Raw genomic sequence first — 15967 nt, 5'->3', positions numbered from 1 at the left:
GGAAAGGGGCGGCACATCCGGGTCTTTGGCACAGGGCTGCCCAAAGGGGGGGGCAAGTGGGGCAATTTGCCCTGGGCCCCACAGGGGCCCCTAGGAGAGTTTTTCGGGGCCCCTGGAGCGGGGTCCTTCACTCGCTCCAGGGGCCACGGAAAACTCTCACAGGGCCGGGGCCCCCGGAGCTTCTTCTGCTCTGGGTCTTCCGTGGCGTGGGGTCCTTCCGCCCTGGAGCAGAAGGACCCCCCCGCCGAATTACCGCCGAAGCGCCCCCACCCACTGCTGAAGACCCCGGGCCCCCTGAATCCTCTGGGCGGCCCTGCTTCGGCAATTCGGCAGCAGGTCCCTCGGTCCCTTTCGGAGCGAAGGACCCGCTGCCGAATTGCCGCTAAAGAATGAAGCGGCGCAGTAGAGCTGCCGCTGAACTGCCACCGATCGCGGCTTTATCTTTTTTTTTTTCCCCCACTTCGCCACTTGGGGCGGCAAAAAAGCTGGAGCTGGCCCTGCCTTCAGCAGCCTGAGCTCTCAATCTGGCACTAAGCCCACCTGCAAAGAGCCAGGGGCCAGGTTAGGGCTCATCTGCAGCACCGAGGCCCACAGGTTGCGAGATGCACAGGACACCCTGCCTCAAGTCTGTAGCCACAACTGCCCCAGTAAACTCCCCTTCCCCTGCTCCGTCCAGCCAGCAGCGCCAGACACCGGGATTTGCAAAGGGAGATTAAAGCCAGGCTGCCTCTCCAGACGCCCCGTGCTGCGGCTTTGTTTTTCATTTGGAAGAGCCCCGAGGGCGCTTGAGGGGGGGCAGGATGGGGGAGACACAAACCGCTAAGGCATGCGGGTGGGATTCGTTCCTTTTCATGTCAAGTTTCAATTTGTCTCTGGTTCCGTCTGATCTGGTTTGTTTATGCAATTAACGGCAGCTCATTGAGGATATAAACGAGATGAAAGAGGCCCGGACGGAGCCAACTGGCAAATGAATCACGCGGATCAATAGAAACGGTCTCTGATATTTACCCAAACCATCACTATTTCCTTTGTCTTTCCTTTTATACCCGCATAGCCACACGCTCCAGTCTACGGACATATTCTCCCGGCCAACAGGTGCGGCTCATGTGAATATTAATAAGGCACAGTCGCTCCCGCAGACACCTCCATGGGCCTTCCGACGTGGAGTCGCTTTGTCCCTGCTCCCTCCAGTCGAGAGAACAAATTAAATCTGGTTTTTTAATTTGGACTTTGTCATTATCTGGGCTTTGGGTTTTTCTTTGTTCGAATCCGCTTCTGATCCCTGCGTGGGGAAAAGGAAATGAAGAGAGGGGACACCAGTTTCCATGGGGATCGTTTCCATGGGGATACTGAGCTCGGGGCCCCATTGTGCTAGGTGGGGTGCAGACACAGAGGATCAGTGAAGTGTCGGGCGGGAAGGGACATCAAGTGCAGCCAAGTAAACCCAGAGCAGCCCTGACAGGGGTTTGTCCAGCCTGGTCTTACAAACCTCCGGTGACGGGGATCCCACAACCTCCCTCGGAAGCCTGCTCCAGAGCTTCACTATCCTGTGAGTTACAGAGATTTTTCTAATATCTGACCGAAATCTCCCTTGCTGCAGATTAAGCCCATTGCTTCTTGTCCTACCTTCAGTGGACACAGAGAACAATCAATCACTGTCCGCTTAGTACAGCCCTTAACATATCTGAAGACTGATATCAGGTCGCCCCTCGATCTTCTTTTCTCAAGACTAAACACACCCAGGTTTTTAAGCTTCCCTCCCAGCTCAGGTTTTCTAACCTTTGATCATTTTTGTTGCTCTTCTCTGGACTCTCTGCAGTTTGTCCGCGTCTTTCCCAAACTGGAGACAATTCTCCAGCTGAGGCCTCACCAGAGCCGAGTAAAGCGGGACAATGACCTCCCGTGTCTTGCATACGACACTTCTGTTAATACACCTGTGATGCTGGCAGATTGGGTGCCAGCTCATGCCAAGATCTCCATGTCTCAGCTGGACACCAACAGAGCTGGAGTCCGTCTGGCTCATTTGTGGCGTGATAGTGATGACATAGGTATAAGAATTATAAGAAAGTGTCTAGTGTTTAGACTATTGAATGCTTGTGCGTTGCTGCCTGCCTTGATCCTATGGGTAATATCTGTGTTCCGGAGGCTTTGGCTACACTACGAAGCTTTTAGCGGCACGGCTGTAAAAGGCACGCTGTGTAGCCACTGTTTGTCCGCAGGAGAGAGCTCTTCTGCTGACGAAATACTTCCACCCACAAGGAGCATCATTAGCATTGTCGGCAGGAGAGCTCTCCTGCAGATAAAGTGCTGTTCGCAACAGCCCTTATTGTTGACAAAACTTTTATCTTTCAGGGGCATGAGTGTTTTTTTAAACCTCTGAACAACAAAAGTTTTGTCTTTCAATTGCCCTTGTAGACAAAGCCAGAGTGTAATGTAAAATCTGAGCTGTTGTACTGGGAGCCTCCGGAACTGTGTGAATCACCATGCAGGAGATGGACATTAATTAGTGGGAAGAGCTGCTCTTCTACAGACATTGTTACATTCCTTCCAAAGGAGGAGACCCATCCATGCCAGATGGGCTGTGGCGGGAGCTCACAGCTGGAAACTCCCCACATCTGGACTGAAAAACCAACAACAAAAGGACTAATGACTCCCCTCCCAATGAAGATGAGTCATGCAAGTGGACTCCTCCCTGCAGCTGAATTTGCAGCTCAGCGCACATGCCAGGAGGGGGTAAAAACTCCAAAGGAAAGGAACTAAGGATCATTCTGCTGCTTGGACTCTGGAGGGACAAGGGGTTTCTAGGCATAAGCAAAAGATCCCCAGCTGCTTAGCCAACATTTTCATATCATTACTAGAGGATTGGCTACAAGCACTGGCTTTGGTGTGAGATCTACAGCGTGATGGATGTGGAGTAAGTGGCTGGTCCTTTGGGATCAGGAGTAACCTGAATATTGCTGTGATCCTTGGTGTAAGGGGCCCTCTATGGCAGAGTTACACTCGCCTGAGTGGCAAGACAGACGGCGTGCCCAAGGGAAGTGTCGGCGACTCCATATTAAGGCTCTCAGTGGGCCGGAGGAGTTTGCACTCGGTGCAGTTGTTGGTGAAATCACACTGCTGACTCAGATTCAGTTTGCGGCCACACAGCAGTACTGCCGCCTGCCAAATTACTCCCCGGTTCACAGCTGGGCATTTGATTTTTCCTTCCTAGGTGTAGCACTTTGCACTTGTCTTTAATGAATTTCATCCGGTTGATTTCAGACCAATCCTCCAATGCGTCAAGGTCGTTTTGAATTCTAACCCGGTCCTTCAAAGTGCTTGTAACCCCTCCCAGCTTGGCATCATCCGCACATTTTATAAGCAGCCTCTCCACTCCTTTATCCAAGTCATTAATGAACATATGAAATAGTATCAGCCCCTGGACTGACCCCCTGCAGGACCCCACATAGTGAGAGACAGTCCTGCCACAGAGAGCTTAGATCCAGCCCCTCACAGGAACTTAGGTGGTGTGACAAAGTGGGAACTTTTTGCACTATTTTGATGAGTCCTGTGTGTGCCTCAGTTTCCCCCTGTGTGCTGCGCTGCTCTCAGGGCCGGCTAAGAGACAGGGGTATGGGTGTCACCTAGCTGTCTGGGCCTGGTGCCCATGTCAAAGGAGTAATTGAGAAGATTCTAGTAAATCTAATTGCCCAGGCATCAACAGGTAGCAACCAACTACCCAGAGGGCGATGGATTCCCCCATCTCTCGGCAGGGAAGTTGAGCACAATCCCCTAGCTGGAGAACAAAGGACTGGAGAGGTCTGAGGTGGGGGGATAAGAGCTGGCTGCTGGATGGAGTTGGGGCTCGCACCTGGGAACTGACCAAGGGGATCAGATGCAGACAGACACACTGGCCATGGGGTCACTGCAGCTTGGCTGGGCTCTGGGCTGGCCAGGCTGGACTGGGCTTTCACCTTCAGTTCTCTGTGCTAACGTAAGGGCTTCCTAGGCTGCGTTCCAGCTGATGGATAAACCCGGCTGTTCGGACACGGTGCGTGTGGTCCCTGTGAAGGCTCGGCGAGGGGCAGTAACCCCCGAAGAGCGAGCAGGTCTCCGGCAGGGGTCCGTCTTGCTTGGACTCGCTGAGCGGAGCTCACGGCGGGAAGCAGGGGGGCTGCAGGCTCAGAGGTCCAGTCTAAGGAGGCGGTGAGGCCGGGTGACGTACCCTGGAGGAAGAGCAAGACCCCGGTGGGTCTGGCACACGGAAGGGTTCCTCCCAGACTGTTCCAAAACTGGAAGGGGGCGGGGGGAGCGCCGATCCTGTGGGTCCGTGACAGGCGGCTCCCTGCCTTTGGCACCTAAGGCCACAATTTAGGCACCACTGATGTCTCCAAAGCTGCCGCTCAGGTCACACTCAACCCTAGAAATGGCAGCACGCAAGAGACAGCAGGGGAGAGGGGAGCAGGGAAACCCAGGGGGAGCGTGGCAGAGGGCTGGAGCGGGCGACAGGGCAAGAGAGGTTTGGCTGCTAAGGCATGACCGACCTGGACGGCTGATCTGGCTTAGGGTCTGGATTATCTGGGCGCCTGGTGCGGGGCGAGGATTCCAGCGGGCAGCAGCCTGCCCAGGGTTAGGCAGTGCAAGGTAAGCAGAGCAATGCCCAAGCGCCTCCGAGGACCTGGGCCTTCCCGTGTGGACAGACATGAGTGGCAAAGGAAAGGTCGTTGTGCCCATTTCCAGATAGGAAACTGAGGCACAGCTCGACCAAGGGACTGGCCCGAGATCGCACCGGGAGGCCACGGCAGGCTGGATTCCAAAGGTCTTTAGGCCCCTGAAGCTACAGATAGGACAGAGCTGGGTGCTGAGCTCACTGATTTCAATGGCACTTAGCCACCTAAGCAGCTTTGGCCTGTGAAAATCCTACCTGGCGCCAATCTGCAGCTTCAGTGCCTAAAGCCCTTGGGAAGTCTGGCCCCAGGTACGGCTCTCCCAAACGAGACCAGTTCCTCGCCCACGAGCCCCACCTTCCTCTCCAATTAGTGCTCAGACATTAACGTGACCTTAATAACCCACTTCCCACTCTGAACGGCCTTTGCACCCCCCTTCCTGTCTGAAGTCAGGCTCCGGCTCCCATTTTAAGCCCTCGCAGACTTTTAAACACGACGCTGTCCCGAGGCAGGGCAACGCTCTCCTCTCTGGTCTGCGCTGCAGGGGTGGGCACCGGTCCCTGGCTTTCTCGGGGCTGGTTCTCCCACAATCCCCTGGGATTGAGCAGCTCGGGCCAGGCAGTACCAAGAAGCCGGAGATGGGCCCCTGGCACTCCCAGTGCCACAGACCAGCCTGGCCAGAGCCCCGTCAGCGCCCTCTGCTCTCACTCCAGCAGGGCAAAGTGGAGGGGCGTCCCTCGAGCGGAGAGAACTCGATTAACTCGGCAGGGGAGACAGACCCGGAGTGACACCGGGGCAATCTGGTGTCACTGACCCAGTTTTCTAAGCTGTTTCGCTTCGCACAGTTCAACTGTCAGCAAAGCCCTTTTCCAAGCCAGCCTGGCCTCCTGCTAGCACGGCCGCCAGCAATGGGCTCCAGGCTGGAGAGACCTGGTTCAGAGAGGCGGCCTGTGGGAATAGGTTGGGATGGTCTCAAGTCAGCCCCTGGTGGCCAGGTGTTCCAGCGGCATCATTCTGCCGGATCCAAGCGGGCTTGAACCGTCCTCTCTCCCAGTGGAGGCACGCTGAGCACCAACCACTGCGAGATCTGCCGTACCGCAGGGAGGATGCGGCTTTTTCCCTAGGAAGCTAAGATGAGAAGGGGGCACAGACGCCTCTGGGTAAGAACACCGGTGGGTCCCTTTCAATCCATCCCTGGGTAAGCAGCCTGCCTGCCTCGCTGGGCCCATCGCCACCTCACACACTCAGCCCTGTCTACACTTACACGTTTTGCTGGCATGGGAGTGTGAAACACTTCTCCCCTAGCAGCAGAGCTGTGCCCTAGCGTAGACGCAGGTACACCAGCAAAAAAAGAAAAAAAAAAAAAAAGGCAGGAGAGAGCCTGTGTAGCTTTTGCCTGTGTAACTTACATCATTTGGAAACTGGTATAATCTAAACTGCAAAAGCACCCGTCTTCCACTACGAGCCACGGCTCCGCGAGGAGAACAGCTGTACTGGCAACCCCTAGGTAGCGGAGCCAAGGCAGAGGATTCACGCTGTCCCAGCCTGTCTCTGCCCCCCTGCTCTCATCTGCTGTCACTCAGCCAGCAGGCGTGACTTGCTGTTTGCTCACACTGATTCTGTGCCCTCTCGGCCAGAGAGAAGGTCCCTTTGCTGCTGCATACGGGCTGCGAGGTCCCTGCCCCGGCCCGCTTGCAGCTCATGGGCCAACCAAGAGGTCCTCACTGCAGCTTTGTTCAGCCCTTCTGCTGGGTGCTCTGTGCTGGGTGTAGGGGAGGGGCCACCGCCCAGGGTGGGTGTGACGGGGCGTGTTCCGTATGGTGGGTGAGGCAGGGGCACGGGCCTTGAGCCCATCTTCCCGATGGAGGCCTCTGCCTCCTGTCTCATCCAGGGTCCAGCCGGAAGGGGTCAGCTGTGAGACATGCACGAGAGCGAGAGGTTTACTGGAGACCTGCCGTCTGGTGCGTGGCCACTTATCCCCTTTATGGCTGTTTGCGCAGCAGGATCCTGCGTGTGCTGAAGAGCGTTTTATGGCACGGTGTACACAAGAGATACACCTGGGGTGTGTGTCTAGGTACCGTTTACAGCACCCTCCCTTTTACAACTGTTTGCCTACAGGCTTTTACCGCAGCCGTGGCGATGAAACCGGGGCACACCCCTCCCCCCCGGCAATCTCCTGCAACCCCGAGCAAGTCAAACAAGGAGCGGTGTCAGAGAGCAGGGGCTGTGCGCATGATGGTCCCAGTAAGGCCGCATCTGGAATAGCATGGCCAGCTCTGGACGCACCTTATGGCCAGTGGGATGTCAACAGCTCGGAGGCAATTCAGAGCAGAACAAACACGCCGATTAGGGATGGATCCATGGCAAGGGAAGAGGAACGCGGGCTGAGTTTGGCTGCACGGCGGATCGCGTGGGGTAGCAGCGACGGGTGTGAATGACCAGCCGCTCGCCGGGACTCATCTCCCCCACCTGCAGTACAGGGCTGAGAAGGGTCCCTTTGTCCATCTTGTCCAATGAGGCTGTGAACTCTCTCACTGTGTGCACGTGCAGCACCTAGCACAACGGGGCTCCGATCTCGTTCGGGGCTGCTGGGTGTCCTGCCATACAAAGCACGCAGTACGCAGGCTCCTGGCCATTCCTGGCCATCACACTCCTGTGCAGGTGAGGCCAAAATCTGGATCAGATCCCTGCCCACATGCCCAGTAGAGCGGAGGTTTCAAGGCAGTGCAATGAGCCAGCCGCCCCTCCGCATGCCATCAGCTGCTACCCAGCCTGAGCAGCATGCCTGGTTAATCCTCGCCCTAACTGAATTATCAACTGCAGCCAGAGACAAGCCAAGCAGAGCGCGGCCCCGTTGAGTGCCCTGAGCTGATCAGCAGTGATGGTGCATCCTTTGGCGCACAGCCCCCCACTTTGAACAGGGTTGTAAAGGGACCTGGCACCGACCGACCTGGCAACACGTGGCATAAAACTGGTACTCGGCCGATTCCCCTTTCCGAGAGCCCTGGCGCCTCCCGAATAAGCACCGAGCAGCCAGATTCACCCCAGGGCAAGGGGACGCAACAAGTCAGTGGAGCTGCACTAGTTTACACCAGGCCTGCCTTTGGCCTGCAGGCATCTTCTCTCATGACAAAAACGGCCCAGGGGCTTGGGAGCGTGGTCCAGTGGTTACAGCAAAAGCTTAGGAAGCAGGAGGGCCTGTTTCCATTCCCTTGCTCTGCCACAGACTTCCTGCGTGACTGCAGGCAAGTCACTTAGCTTCTCTGTGCCTCAGTTTCCCATCTCTGCAATGAGGCTAACAGCCCGGCCTCATGGGGGAGGGCTGTTGTACAGACAGACTGAGCTGATCCGATGCTATGGCCAGACAGGTACCGGAGATGGATGGATTTACAGCGGCTGTACCCGCATGTAACTGTGCACTTCCACGTAGTTACCTCCTGATTTGCACCAGAGCAGCAGAAAGCAGGATCTGGCCCTGGGAGCATCCGCTAGGAAAGGGTTAATCCAGCCTCCCTTCACAGGGTTCAGCCCAACGCCTGCTCTGTTTGTCCAGAGCAGTTGGGTGGGTGTTACCCTCTGGCCCTGCAGCCACAAGCTGCTGCTAAAGGCAGTAAACTTCCCCCAGGCAGAGAGAGCAAGACCTAATTGGTGGGAAATCGCTGAGGTGCCAGCTTTGCAGAGCCACGCGGGCCCCCGGTGGGACGCAGAGGGAGTGAACATGCCTGAGCTCAGTCCATCATGAACGGTTACATCCATTGAAAGGGGTGGGCCCTTATCTCAGCAATGCTGGCGTAAATCCGGAGTAGCCCCACTGAAGCCATGGCGCTGCTGGGCCACAGAAAGGCAGGATCTAGGCTAACGTGCAGTGGCACGGATACACACTGGGCCCGATTCTGACCTCAGCGACACTGGTGTAAATCCGGAGGGGCTCAGCTGAAATCCGCAATGTCTGAAGCACCGTGCGAGCAGGAACAGCAAAGCAGGTTACAAAGATTAATTTTGCCATTGCCCTTCTGAAGTACAGAGGTGTGCTCCCCATGTTACAGAGGGGTAAACTGAGGCACAGAGTGGCAAAGTGACTTGCCTCAGGCCACAAAGTGATTCAGTGACAGAGCCGGGAATACAATTCTCAGTCCTTTGCTTTAAGCACTAGCCCACGATTCCTTCACTTCCTCCGATATACCGGGGAACACTCGTTGTAATTCACTTTTCTGGATATTTTATCAAGCTGGCGTTGATTTGTTTTGTGCTTTGCATGGGTGATGAACGTGGGGTAGGAGTCACCCCTGGGCGTCAAACTGGAGCCAGTAACGGTGCATAGGCCCTGGGGGTCAATGTCACCCCTAACCTGGAAGGAAAGGATGGAGACTGTGGCAGGAGACACAGCCGTCTGTGGCAGAGAGCAGACGGCGCGGGGAGCGTACACGGTTTATAAGGGGGAAGCTACCAGGAGGCCAGCAGGCCTAGTGGTCACAGAGAAAGGCTGAGAACCAGGCTGACCCCGACTGACTATTCCACTCACTGTGGGGCCCTCGGGCAAGTCACAGAGCCGCTTACCCCACGGGGAAAACACCGGATGTGGAAAATCTGTGCACAGCAGCTGCTGCCCCACCTGAGCTCAGATTTCCAGCCTAAGCGTATTTTCCCCTCCGGTGACTTTAGTGAGCGCAAGGCCTGAAGTGGATGTGGGTGCTGAACTCCAGCTGCTCCCTTCAAGTCAAGGCAGGTTGAGGGAAGCTGTATGGGGGACAGGGTTAGTTTGTGGCTAAGATACTGGATTGGCAGTTGGGGGCCCTGGGTTTCATACCCCGTGCTGCCACAGCCTCCTTGTGTGACCTTAGGCAAGTCGCTTTATCGCTTTGTGCCTCGGTTTCCCCCATCTGTCGGTGTGGGGGTTGTGATGATTGTTTCATGTACCAGGTGCTGGGCAATCAGAAGAGAAGACAAAGTGGCTCTTTATTAAGAGAACTATTTACAGAGCGGCTGCAGCCAGCATTCCAGCCATGTGCACACAGACTGACTTCCTGGTCCCTCCTCGGAACGCTTCCCCCCTGCAACCTGTGCTCCTCCCTCCAGGCAGGTTGTTAAAAAGATCAGTTGTCGCCAGGGTTGTGATCTCACTCATATAGTTTGGGTTTGCCCAGGGTGCTGGTAAATTGTCCAAGAGATGGGCCCCCATACTTCCTATGGGGAGAACTTTCCATGGTCAAAGCCAGCTCACAGCCAGGAAGCTGTTCCTGGTAATCAGCCCTGATGTTATCTCCCCATTTCATCCTATATGCTGGCTCATTCCTTTCCCTGCGCAGGGTCAAATATCTGCAGACTCATCCCCTGAGATACACACACTGAGAGGTGAAGGACTCACCCAAGGCCAAACAGCAGGGCAGTGGCAGAACCAGGGTCAACTGACCCCCGTCCCGTGCCTTATCTGCTCTACTGCCCTGCCCAATGACACACAAAACCAATGATGGCAGCTAACAACCTACAGCAGTGATTGACAACCCCTGGGGGTCCGCAGACTAGGGCAAAGATGTTCAAAGGGACATTTTTCAGGGGTCCGCAAATGAAAAAAAGTTGAAAACCGCTGACCTAGAGCGACCCCTACCTATTCCACACCAGGACTTCAGCGCAAACGAGGCCAGGATCTCTCTCCAGCCAAGGAATCCGCCCTACATTTACGTGATAGCTCATAATATCCCAGAAACCAGCCCCCCCAAGCAGTTTGTGGCTCTTTTCTCAGCTCCTTCCAACCTGTCAATCTCATTCTAGACTACGAGTCTGCGACTGCTCCCTACAGGGGGTTTAGTCCTCTAGCTGCCTGCAAAGGCTCAAACCTCAGAAATCCTGGGTTCAATTCCTGCTGATAACAGGAGTGGTGGGGCTCCATAGTGCTGATCACACAGCTTTGTGAATCCTACTTCACTGCAGCCACTGATTGTGAGGAGCAAGGCATTGGGAGTGAACAGCTTCAGCCCGTGTGAATCTATCCTTGCCAGGAATGGATCTATTTCTGTGCCACCCTTGACTGAAGAAGACTCTGCGTGGGTGTAGCTTCCCACCCCAACCCGGACCTGAATAATTTATCCTGAAACCAGTCAGACTATTTCACTTCCAAACACACCCAGGATCTGTTTCTCCAGGCCACAGCAGCATTTTTACAAGGATGTCTTTAAAAAGTTTAATTAAACAAGGGCTGGCTGCTCGTGGCGCTCCCAGAGCGGGAACATCCAGGTCACTGGCTCCCGATGACACAGCAGACGGGCCATTAGCCACAAGGATCAGCAGCCAGGTCGCTGCTTCGGAACTTCAATTTAATCAGTTCAGCAATCCATTTTTTTTAAATACATAGGAAAATCAGCCCATGTAGGAGACTAATAATGACATCCAGCGCTTCCCAGGACTAGATCCCGCAGCACGTTAGGAAGGCAGGTCAGTGTCTCCACCCCCATTTTACAGATAGGGAAACTGAGGCACGGATCAGCAGAGGAACTTGCCCAAGGTCACAGAGTGAGGCAGTGATAGCGACAGAGTGTCGTGACTCCCTGCCTCATGCTTTATTTGCTGTCCCACAATAGCTGGTACCATTGAGACCTGGGGATGGAAGTGAACATATTCCAGACCAGGACTTTAAAACAACTGAGGCAGAGTTCCCTGCCCTGCCCAGGAATGTGGGACAAGGCAGGCCAGCTGGGAGAGTCTGTTAGTTTTTGGAAGACCACGATCCTGACTCTATCAATACCTTGCTGTTTGAACGCTCCGTGCCTCAGTTTCCCCAGGTGTGAAATGGAAGTGATGCCACTCACCTCCTTTGTAAAGCGCTCTGAGAGCAGCGGATGAAGAGCACTAGGGAAGAGCTCGGGATTGTTAGGATGAGGATGGAGGCCTGATTTTCAAAGCTGCGCTTGGCTTCAGCTGGAATTGTGGGTGCTCAGCACGCCAGGAAAGCCAGGCCCTGAGCGCATCGAGATTCCTGATCATTATTTGCATTGGAGTAGCACCCAGGGGCCCAGATCCTGGATCAGGGGCCCATTGCAGTGGGTGCTGTACAAACACCTAACGAACGGACGGTCCCTGCCCCGAACAGCTGAATGGAAGCTGAGCGACAGCAGACGGACCCAGACAGACGGGGGGAGCCCCAGAAAACAATGAGATGCGACTGGGCAGTGTGCTGGGCCGTGGGCGCAGCTCCCCCATAACCCAGCGGGGTGGGGCTCAGAAGTACGGTCACAGCACAGGCAGTGCGTTTGAAACAGTGGACCCCACCCTAGCAGCCCCAGCGGGGGCAAACCAGACAGGTTCCCCCCCTTTCGTTATCCAGCGCTCACCGTGGACGTCAGTCCCAGGCATTCCCAGCCCAGAGGCGCACCCATGTGCATGGACCAAGGAGCAAGATAGGCTGATGGTCTATCTCCGTCCGAGGTGTCCCAGCTCCGGCACCCCCCCAACAAGGAGCAAAATGCTGATCCCGCGTCTGTGCCCTAAAAGGGGCGTTTGATCTGCCCACGGCTGGGGCTGAGTTTATGCTCCGAAGCAGACTGGGGCCTGGGTACCGTCTCCTCCCCTCATGCCAGGGCTGGGCCGTTGCCCTTCAATGGGGATCGCTTGCCCTGCTGCAGCTCCTGCGGCACCTATTTCACAGAAGTCTCCGGGGCTGTGGGTATGGCACAAAAAGTCTCTCGGATTGGCATTTGGGAGAGCCGCCTCCACGCCAGCCCCTGCCAGTCTCCTCCCTCTGCGGGTTCGTTTCTTCCCGCAGCTCAGGAATGTCCGCGGTGGCCCTGTTTGTCAAGCAGGGCCAGACTGACACCCGCCGGCTGCCAGGCCAGTCCCTGCCTGGAACAGAACCAGCCCCTCGCCATGGTGAGGGATTCGCAGCGAGAGGGAGCTTGCAGCATGCGGGGCTATGGAGGGGCCTGGCTGGGGAAGGGCGACGTGAATGAATGAGGTGGCCAGGGCCGTGCTCAGCAATCCGTGGGGCAGGCAAGGATCCGAGCCAGGGGCAGGGAGCTGCACCCAGGGGACGTCTCAGCAAACAGAACTCCCAGCCACGTGTGCACAAAACACAACGTCTTCCCTTGCTCCCCATTATACCAGCATGGAGAGCCCTGGTACAGGCAGAGGGATGAGAGCACAGGGTTCACCATGTAACTGCATCCGCACGAGGCACTGTACCAGTTTAAGGGGAATCCGTAAAAAACCCACCACCCTGACTGACATAGTTAGACCGGTACAAAATCTGCATGTAGTTCAGGCCTAAGAACTGAAACCCTTTCCAACTCTTCTCTTATCCGCTGCTATTCTAACGATTTGCCTCAGTCATTTCCTGCCGCAGGGAGTTCCACAGCTACCTGTGCGTCGCATAGCAACAAGGCTTCCTACTTTGGAAACGCCGACATTCTGCAGCAGCAGTTAGAGCTTATCTTTAAACTGCCATCCCTGAGGTACTTATCTCCAGTTCCCATTCTCTTATGCTGAATTTATACAGCCCACATTCCTTTAGCAGCTGAGCGCCTTACGGTCATAATGTATTTATCACTGCCCCCCTAGAGCCGTGCCGGAATGCACCAGAAAACCAAGCTTAAAACCCAGCGACTCTGAGAGCTATAAAACCCTCTGGCTTTATTAATATGGTGACAGCGTTTCATGGAGCAGGTGCCAGCCTGAGCTATACGTCAGCTAAGAAATTAAATAGAGGAGGAGCACTGAGTCATTGAATGGAACAATTTAATTTCTGCCTCCTTCCCTCTCAGCTTATTGCCTAACAGAGCCTCTCCTTCCCTAGGGCAGTAAAGAGCAAACGTAGTTAGCAGTGGGGTCAGGGAGCCTAGAAGCAAGGGCGGGGGGAAGAACTCACATCGCCAAAGTTGGGTTTATACAAGTATTGTAATGAATGGGCTAGTGTATCTATGCCATCATTGCCCTCTGCTGGATAGAATGGGAACTGCCCGGCTGTGTGTCATAGATCTTCTACTGCAGACAGCTGATGGAGATTCTCCTCTAGTGCATGAGGAAGGAACTTGTGCTTTTGGGGCAGGAGGATGTACGTTTTAGTGCCAGCGAAAGGGGCAGGGTTGTCAGCTCTGGGGTCTGAAGGTCTCACAGAGCAGAGCAGTGGCAGGCTTCCCCAACATGCTGCCCGACTAATTCTGGATGCACATGAGAAAAGCGGGCTGTCTGTTCAGAGATAGCCCTGCTGCTCTCAGAACAGAATTAACTGCTTCCCTCCCCAGCCTGCTTTTCCACTGCAGGATTCCTTGGGCTTTTCAGTTCCCTCTCCCCCAGTGAGGTCACAATCCTCTGTTTTGACATCACAATTTGTTACCATGGAGACAACGATGTCACAAAAGCAGAGGCTTAAGATTCCTAAGCAACAATAATCCTGTTTTCATGCTATTGTCCTTACACATAAATAAAAAACAAATGAAGGGCGCCGCCTCCAGAACGAGACTCCTATCCCTCCATCTGTCCATGGTGCTTTTAGGATGCCCGTCACTGGTGCACTCCGACACTAGAATGTTTTTCAGAAATGTCTGTGATGCAGAGATCTTTAGCAGGGCTAATGAATGAATAGAAAAACCACTTCTGCCCTACAGAGGGCGGTCCTTCCCTTCCAGGTGAGTCAGCTGCCACACTGTACCCCAGAGGCAGTTGCATTTCAGTGATGGGTGCAGTGATATTTGTATACATACGGACAACTCTTCCCCCCTTACTGGGTTCTATTCCCAGCTCTGCCACTGAGTCCCCATGTGACCTTTGGGCAAGTCACTTCCCCTCTCTGTGCCTCAATTTCCCCATCTGTTAAAATGGAGAGAACAGGGCCACTGACCGACTTCACAGAGTTTGAGTGCTGTTCAGATACCCCGGTGCCGGGAGCCACGGAGTTACCGAGGGCTGCCAGCAGTTGAAAACATTGAAAAGGACCCACAGAACAGGAATCCCGCGCGAGGCAGTGGATTAGCAAACAGCTGTTAATCGGGCCCACGTGATGGCCAGGAATAGCAGCGGGTGGAACTGAAGCCCAGGACTGAGATGCACTGGCAGAGCCGGGCGGGAAGTTTCTACAGTACTCCCTCACCGTCCCCCTAGAGCTGCCGCAGCCTTCCCTGCCATTAGCTGTAAATTCCCTTACAGATGGAAAAATCAATCAAACAAACAATTCCTGGGAAGGCAAAGTGCTGTGTTTGTAAGTCTGCCCCCCTTCCCCGCCGCTGCTCCATTTGACTGGCTAGCAAGTGATTTCATGCTGCAGACGTTCGGCAGCGGGCTGAGAGAGAGGAATTCAAATGACAGAACGAAGCTTTGTACCAACTCCATTGATCTCTGGCTAATGGTCTACTCAGCAAGCCGGCTGCTTCCTAACGAACTCCAGCCCAGGCTGCAATAGTTCTGCAGCAGATGAGAGTCGAGAAGAAATGACACTGATTTATTCTAATACCCCAGAGAACCAAATAACTCGAGGAAGTGAGAATATCTTGTAACAAACCCAGGGCCACCAGGGATTCCATGTTTATTGCTACCCTTCGCATCATTTCTTATTGGAGCTACGAAACGGCAGCAGGGCTAGAATCCAGATCCTCCTGCTCAGAAAGAAACCCAGCCCTCAGCCACGGGAGAACCTTCAGTAGCTGGCAACAGTATCGGGCCTATGACACGCTGCTGAGCAGTGCTGATTCCACCCAATAGAGGGTGGCGATCAGTGCACACAGAGCAAGCACATTTTTTAAAAGGGCATTTTCAAAAGAGCTTTAGAAATCCCTGTCACACTCCCGTTTCTCTACTCTGGTGCCACTGCAGCAACGGGCTTCCCAATGGGACAAGCCTCGTTACATAAAGACAGAGACAAATCCCTGTCCCATTAGATTCATAGATACAGCCAGGACCCCGACGGCCCGTTATCTGATCTCTTGCATAGCACAGAGCAGAGAACCTCACCAGTAACCTTTGCATCACGCCCATAACTTCTGTTTGAGCTAGAGCATCACTTTCAGAAAGGTGTCCAGCCTTGACCAGGGCCGCCCAGAGGATTCAGGGGGCTTGGGGAAAAGCAATTTCGGGGGCCCCTTCCATAAAAAAAAAGTTGCAATATTATAGAATACTATATTCTCGTGGGGGCCCCTGTGGGGCCCGGGGCAAATTGCCCCACTTGCCCCCCCCACTCTGGGCAGCCCTGGTCTTGATTTAAAGATGTCAAGTGACGACAAATCCATCATGTCCCTAGACAAGTTGCTCCATCGGTTAATTCCCCTCGCTGTTAGAAACCACTGAAAAGCGCCCAGCTGTGCATAACAATGCTGCCTTCGCAGGGTCAGAACTTTCCCAGT

The 15967-nt window shown here is 54.6% G+C and overlaps 1 protein-coding gene and 1 long non-coding RNA gene across 3 annotated transcripts in view; one reads left to right on the top strand and one right to left on the bottom strand.

Annotated features, from left to right (window-relative positions):
- PDE2A (phosphodiesterase 2A) overlaps positions 1-15967 on the bottom strand; it is a 358953-nt gene that overhangs the window by 74331 nt on the left and 268655 nt on the right. The gene's annotated exons all lie outside the window — the stretch shown is intronic.
- On the top strand, positions 1413-3154 carry LOC120405779. Its single transcript, XR_005598861.1, has 3 exons — positions 1413-1549; positions 1820-2048; positions 2554-3154. It is a non-coding gene; the product is annotated as an uncharacterized LOC120405779 (long non-coding RNA).

Source organism: Mauremys reevesii, linkage group 1 (assembly GCF_016161935.1).
Source record: "Mauremys reevesii isolate NIE-2019 linkage group 1, ASM1616193v1, whole genome shotgun sequence".
NCBI lineage: Eukaryota > Metazoa > Chordata > Testudines > Geoemydidae > Mauremys > Mauremys reevesii.
This window is presented reverse-complemented; position numbering and strand designations above follow the sequence as displayed.